General features: G+C 41.7%; 1 pseudogene; it reads right to left on the bottom strand.

Annotated features, from left to right (window-relative positions):
- Nucleotides 1-304: 304 nt before the first annotated feature.
- On the bottom strand, nucleotides 305-7,165 carry LOC133755234 (serine/threonine-protein kinase NLK-like; annotated as a pseudogene).
- Nucleotides 7,166-7,997: the final 832 nt, after the last annotated feature.

Here is a 7,997-nt window from a genome sequence, read left to right as displayed (position 1 = left end):
AAAATGTGTGTAACTCTGGATGAAATATTTTTCTTCTAAAAGCACAATGATTTTAAAGGATTAAAAGTCTAGTAACATTTCTAAATATGATTCATATCATGAAAGCAGTGGTTGTTAATTTTAAACTGAATTAACAAAATTACAGACCATACATGATTACCCTCCAGAACTGCAAATAGCAGACAGCAGCCATGAGCTGCATCACACCTTAAGTAGTACATTTACCCTATAGTTACTCCCATACCAGAGGACATGGGGACATGGCAGAGGGTTTAGCACAGTGAAACTAGCAATGTTCATAAAGTTACAGACAGAGTTGATGTAAAGAGGCACTCTTCTGTTACAAAAGGAGCTGGTTAGTAATTTTTAACCTGCCTTACAGAACTGATGTTCCTCTCATAAATATCATCAAATTGGGGATTAGTGATGGGCTCAATAGCACTGGTGTAAACTCCAGTAGAGGTGGAAAAGTTACATTTACACACATACACACACACACACAGTAGCATAGTCACCATTCATTTAGGTAGGGGTGGGCTAAGGCATCCTTAGTGGATGTTCTTTTAGATGGATCAAACACTAAAATCCTGCCTTTAACTGCTACAGAGTATAGAGAATAGGAATAGATGACTGTGAGATGTGGAGGATGCCTTCAAAAGGGCCTTAAGCTGTTAGCATTGCTTCCAAAGACAGTGTACTCAATAGGTCTATGGTCAAATCCAACTGCTGAGGGACTCCCCTGAAACAATATTCTTTATCCCAATAATTCTGCTAAGATACATCTGATGGACCAGATGTCCATAGGACTAACAGCAGAATATCAGGATTTCTGGAGCATAATTTATGTAGTTAACTTCCTAAATCTTACTGAGATTCATTTGATTATTCCACTCTGGCCAATGCAGAATAGAAAATCTTTTGAACACAGTTGCTATTCAGAAGGAGTCACATTCTTTTTTTTTTTTTTTTTTTTGACAGGCAGAGTGGATAGTGAGAGAGCAAGACAGAGAGAAAGGTCTTCTTTTTTGCCGTTGGTTCCCCCTCCAATGGCCGCGGTGGCCTGCACATCGTGCTGATCCAAAGCCAGGAGAGGAGCCAGGTGCTTCTCCTGGTCTCCCATGTGGGTGCAGGGCCCAAGGACTTGGGCCATCCTCCACTGCCTTCCCGGGCCATAGCAGAGAGCTGGCCTGGAAGAGGGGCAACCGGTATAGAATCCGGTGCCCCGACTGGGACTAGAACCGGTGTGCTGGCACCGCAAGGTGGAGGATTAGCCTGTTAAGCCACGGCGCCGGCCAGGAGTCACATTCTTAATGTCTTGATGTAAATTGTCAGCTCAAAGGAGATATTTCAAACCTTATAAAACCTTGTGAACAAAACTTTAACATGATATGAGCTGAATGATAGAGGAGAGATAATTATAAAAATTTCATGTGGTTCGCTCTGTGTCAATTCTGTGCAACACATATTTCTACAAAATAGTCAATATGTGGAAGCTGGAATATGTCAAGGGTCAAGATCACATTATCATGTTTAAAAAAACACATCTTGCATTCCCATGAGCCTCTTCTTTAAGAGATCAAATTCTGGAAGGCACAGCATTCTTTGAGTGCTACTCTCATTCCATCTCTTGGACCTACTACTGACTAGGCAAGACCAAAGGCTGGATATTCAATAAGTCTATCTGTTTCAAGATCCGGCTGCTGTTGTGGGTGATACCAATACTGATGACTGTGTGCTTTAATGGTAGCAGCTAGAGCAGCGCATATCTGAGCTGGGCTTGCTGAAGATAGGAAATATGGCTGCTATTACACAAGATTTAACATGGTTAACGCAACTGTGAAAGAAGTATGCCACTGTACAGGGTGGACAGCAGTAACTGAATTTGCAGTGTTGAGAGTGGTGGTGATGATCAATCTGAGGCAGAGGAAGGTCAAGAAGATGGTAATGGTGTGGTGTTGTGTTGCTACTGCTGTATGAACATTGTAAGCTGTCATTATTTTTTAAAGGTTTATTTTATTATTTTAAAGAAAGGGAGAGACATTCTATATGCTGGTTCACTCCCTAGATGGCTGCAACAACAGGGTTGGGCCAGGCTAAAGCCAGGAGCCAGGAGCTTCTTCCTAGGTTTCTCATGTGGATGGCAGAGGCCCAAACACTTGCACCATCTCCAGATGCTTTTCCTAGGCCTAGTGGGAAGTTGGATTTAAAGTGGAGCAGCTAGGATAGGAATTTGTGTCCACATAGTATGCCAGTGTTGCATGCCACAGCTTTAGCTGTTTTACCACAATGCCATCCCCAGCTGGTATTATTTTTGTATTGACTCTTGTGCCATAATGAGAAATCCAAACAATGCCCTTTGATTAGAAAACAAATTGGTCAAATTGTCATTTGACCATTTACAAGTGTATAAAAACCATGCATTCCATTTTGAAAATATGGACCATAACTGGCTATATGTCTTCTTCAGCCAATCCAAACAAGTTAGAGGATCTTGGTATTTAATATTTTGGGTCAGTGTGTGGGTTACCTGGAGAAAAGGAAAAAAGGGCCCTTGACTCCAAGATTTCTGCCACAAGTGGGAGCTAAACCTCCACTCTTAATTTGGGATATGTTTCACCTTTGAATTGGGCAAGCCTCACAATGCACTGAACTCCACATGTGAAAAGCCTCAGGGAGGGGCCAGTGCCATGGCGCAGTAGGTTAATTCTCCACCTGTGGCACCAGCATCCCATATGGCACCAGTTCTAGTCCTGGCTGTTCCTCTTCCAATCCTGTTCTCTGCTATGGCCTGGGAAAGCAGTAGAAGATGGCCCAAGTGCTTGGGCCTTGCACCCACATGGGAGACTGGGAAGAAGCACCTGGCTGCTGGCTTCGGATCGGTGCAGCTCCAGCCACTGCAGCCATTTGGGGAGTGAACCAATGAAAGGAAGACCTTTCTGTCTCTCCCTCTAACTGTAACTCTACCTCTCAAATAAATAAATAAAATCTTAAAAAAAAAAAAAAACGGCTCAGGGAACAGACCCTTGGAATTGCATGAGTTAACTCATCTACACTTTCCATTCCCGTACCCTTTTACTAACATCTGCCATCTCCCCCAAAGCACACATTAAAAATAATTCCAACCCTCTGTATTTAAAAGATCAGAGTGGGATTTTCATGAAAACCACCTGAGTCCTGCCCTGAACTCTCATTCCTTTCTGTATCTCCCTCTACTCCTAGTCATCTGGACTTGCTGGTGGTACCAAACATTCCTGTTGGAAACAAGGGGGTAGCCTGGAGGACTGGAGTGACAAGGGGTCACAGGTAGGAGAGAAAGGAGAAATAGAACAGGACAAAGTGAAACTAATGAGGTATATGGCAAAAAGTGGGTAGCATTCAGCCCTCAGACAGATGGAAATGCCCAAGAGAAGTTGAAGGTCCAAGGAACAAAGAATAGGAATCCTTGGAGGCAGTTATGGTACATTCAGAAGCAGACTAACTCTGAACCTGATTCCAGCTGCTGTTGCTGAGGAGGAATGGGGGGAAAATGGCTGGGCACCCTTACCACATGATAGATCCAAGGATCTCAAGGCCTTCCTGTCTCCCTCTGGGACCCCACCAGGCTCCCATCCCTTAAGCCAATTTCTCAGCCATCACAAATACTCTGGTTAGTCTCACTTCTTCTAGCAAAGACAGAATGATCTTTAGACAAAATCATTAGAAATATCAGCTTTATTTATTTAAATATAGTTGCTATGTCAACATCAAATTGAGTTGCAATTGATATTTAACTTTGGTAAGACAATCATTTCACCAAAATATATAACACAGGGTTTTCCTCACGGAGTGATATTAAAGATCCCACAAAATCTTAATTCCATTCCTATCTCTTATTAAGAAAAAAATCACACTCTTTTATGGTCCCTTTTGAGAAATAAACAATTCTCTATTCTGCTAACTCACTGAGATACTCGAACTAGTTGACTAACCAATGATAATTTATTGCATTGCTTGTTTCCAATAGGCTGCCAGTTTGATAATGTTGTGCTCTGGTTCACCACATTCTGATTGTTGTGAGACCACCTTGACAATCTCACACTTATTTAAATTATTTAAATTTCAAAAACCTGTGACTGATTATAACAAATGAAATATGAGGTAAAGGCTTCCAGGGATGTGAGAAATGTACCCTTATGGAACAAATTCAAGAGTAAAGAATCGAGGCCAAACAGACACATGAAAAAATGTTCAGGATCACTAGCAATCAGGGAAATGCAAATCAAAACCACAATGAGTTTTCACCTCACCCCGGTTAGAATGGCTTACATTCAGAAATCTACCAACAATAGATGCTGGCGACGATGTGGGGAAAAGGGGACACTAACCAACTGTTGGTGGGAATGCAAACTGGTAAAGCCACTATGAAAGACAGTTTGGAGATACCTCAGAAATCTAGATATTGTCCTACCATACAACCCAACCATTCCATTCCTTGTAATTTACACAAAGGAAATTAAATTGGCAAATAAAAGAGCTGTCTGCACCTCAATGTTTATTGCATCTCAATTCACAATAGCTAAGACATGGAATCAACCTAAATGCCCATCAACAGAAGACTGGAGAAAGAGATTATGGGATATGTACTCTATAGTATATTATACAACAGTAAAAAAAATGAAATCTGGTCATTTGCAACAAAATGGAGGAATCTGGAAAACATCATGCTAAGTGAAATAAGCCAGTCCCAAAGGGACAAATATCACATGTTCTCCCTGATCAGTGACAAATAATTGAGAACCTAAAACGGACCCTGTAGAAGTGAAACTGACACTATGAGAAGCAATGAATTGAACAGCCCTTGTCCTGACTGTCGAGGAACAACTTACTATTTTATTCCTTTTAGTATTTTTTCCCTCTACTTAATACTATTGGTTGAACTCTGTAATTAACACACAATTATTCTTACATGCTTAAATTTAACTGAAAAGTGATCCCTGTTAAATATAAGAGTTGGAATAAGAGAAAGAGGAGATGTACAGTTTGGCGCATGCTCACTCAGACATATCCCTATTGGTAGAGCTAGAAATGTGCCAGGGGATTCCAATTCAATCCCATCAAGGTGGCATGTACCAATGCTATCTTACTTGTTAAAGTGATCAGTTTAAGTTCATAATTGATCAAAAAGTTAGGATTAATTGTCAAAGGGATTACATAAATAAGACCAGTGTCTGCAAATAATTGATAGAATTAAAAAGGAGAGAGGCCAGCACCGTGGCTCAACAGGCTTATCCTCCACCTAGCAGCGCTGGCACACCGGGTTCTAGTCCCAGTCAGGGCGTCGGATTCTGTCCCGGTTGCCCCTCTTCCAGGCCAGCTCTCTGCTGTGGCCCGGGAGTGCAGTGGAGGATGGCCCAAGTGCTTGGGCCCTGCACCCGCATGGGAGACCAGGATAAGCACCTGGCTCCTGGCTTTGGATCAGCACAGTGTGCCGGTCACAGCGTGGTGGCCATTGGAGGGTGAACCAATGGAAAAGGAAGACCTTTCTCTCTGTCTCTCTCTCTCACTGTCCACTCTGCCTGTCAAAAAAAAAAAGAATTAAAAATGAGAGAATGATCCTATATGGGAAGCAGGATACATAGAAGACTCATAGAATGGCAAAAGCCCTAAACAGCACTCTGGCCTCAGAATCAGCCATTAAGGCATTCAGATCTGACTAAAAAGCCCATGAGAGTTTCACAGGCATGGAAAGCCAAGACACTGTGGCAAAAAAAAAAGTGACCTAAATGAAATATCTCTGTGAGATCCCAGCAGAAAAAACAGGCCATCAAAGAAGGCAGTACCTTTCTCTGAAGGGAGGAGCGTACTTCCGCTTTGACTATGGCCTTGTCTAAATAAGATTAGAGTTGGTGAACTCAAGAGGCTTCCATAGCCTTGGCAGCTCATGACAAGAGCCTCTGGTGATTACTGACACCATAAATAAGAATGTCAATTGTTAAATCAACCATGGGAGTCACTGTGCACCTGCTCCCCATGTAGGACCTCTGCCCTTAATGTTTTGTTCTATGCAAATTAATGGTAAAACTACTACTGAAACAGCATCCTATACTTTGTGTGTCTTTGTAGGTGCAGTATGTTGAAATCTTTACTTAGTATATACTAAGTTGATCTTCTATATATAAAGTTAATTGAAAATGAGTCATGATGAAGAATGGGATGGGAGAGGGAGTGGGAAATGGGATGGTTGTGGGTGGGAGGGATGTTATGGGGGGTAGCCACTATAATCCACAAGTTGTACTTTGAAAATTTATATTTATTAAAAAAATAAACTAAAAAAAAGAATTGTGGCCAGCACTGTGACACAGCAGATTAAAGCCCTGACCTTGAAGCACCGGCATCCCATTTGGGTGCCAGTTCTAGTCCCGGCTGCTCCTCTTCTGATCCAGCTCTCTACTGTGGCTGGGATAGCAGTAGAAGATGGCCCAAGTTCTTGGGCCCCTACATCCACGTGGGAGACCCAGAGGAAGCTCCTGGCTTCAGGTCAGCACAGCTCTGGCTGTTGTGGTAATTTGAGGTGTGAACAAGTGGATGGAAGACCTCTCTCTCTGTCTCTACCTCTCTCTGTAACTGTTTTAAATAAATAAAATAAACCTAAAACAAAATCATTCCTCTTCTTTTTGTATGTTTTATCTGATCTGAAATACATGAAGAAATATCTGTTGCAGTAGGCTGAAGACAACAGAAACAATAAGCAAGAAGCTGAAACAGAGGATATCTATATCCTGCACAGTATTGCAAATCAGGACTGCAGTGAAAAGCACAGACAAAATATATTTTCTTGGGGCTGACTTGAGGTTTTTGTTTAATTTGTTCTTGGAGGATTTTTCACCCTTCTAAGGGTGTTTTATTGAATTTTATTCCTTCCAGAAATTTCAGTACCATGGATCTTTCACCTATTAGTCTTCTTGTGCTCCCCTATTTTAGTTGTCAATCCCAAGGCCTCTTGTGTCTTCACCTATTGAAAGCTTCCCACTGCTCCTTTCCAATTTCCCTATTGGGGTAAATGCCTTAGGCATATTGGCTTAGGATAGAAGTGTCCTATGCTGATGCCCAATCACCCTTCCTGCTATATTACTTACAGTCTTATCCTTTCATAACAGGGGTAGATTGCAATGATGTGGTGACTCATCCTGACATGGGCCAACACCACAGGAAGCCTATAAACAAGTCACACACCTTTCTGCTAAGGTCTGCATATTTGCAGATCAATGCACTAAGGGTACTGCACATCTTTAGTAATGTTGTTATCATGGAATATACAAATCATTTCAATGCAAGGATAAGGCTCATGGAACTGTTGAAAGATAGCATTTTTCTTAGACAAGTACTAAAATGACAGGAATTTCTACTTTCCAGGTCTTCATCCTCCACCACGTTACAAAACTTGGTTCACACTGAAAATTGCCTTAATATTGACAGTAATGTCTCATTAAGTTAACATTTTCTGAAGTTTTATTACAGTGGAGATACTTGATGTGAGATTTTCAATACCCTATAAATATGTGACAGATTAGTGCAGTGTCTTTGGAGTGTTTGTATAACTGCCTATTCCCTGGAGAACATGCTTTCGGTATGAAATCCACAGTGAACATCAAGTTTATGAGCATCTCTCTTCTTGTGTCTATGGAAGCATCTTGCCAGAAAATGCAATTTTGTGATAGCATCAGCACAATGAAGGGAATCAGGACACAGGGAGCCGGGTTTTGCAGCATACCTGGCAGTTTTTGACAGTGCCCTGGGACAGCTAATAGTTGGCAAAGGGTGTTATGTGTGTCAGACCTCACAAGACAACACAAAGACAAAGGTCCTCATATTCTGAAGCCCAGCCACAACCCCATAAGGTCTCTCTCCCAGATCAAATGCAGATTCTCAGCAGAAACTAACACTATTGTCACAAAATCCATCGTCTCAATCACAATGAATGTTGTGATGACAGTGGTTGTTTTTCAGTTAGAATGCAG

Source organism: Lepus europaeus, unplaced genomic scaffold, assembly GCF_033115175.1.
Source record: "Lepus europaeus isolate LE1 unplaced genomic scaffold, mLepTim1.pri SCAFFOLD_3_1, whole genome shotgun sequence".
NCBI classification, from domain to species: domain Eukaryota; kingdom Metazoa; phylum Chordata; class Mammalia; order Lagomorpha; family Leporidae; genus Lepus; species Lepus europaeus.
Note: the sequence above shows the minus strand (reverse complement) of the source record. Positions and strands in the feature narration are given on the sequence as shown.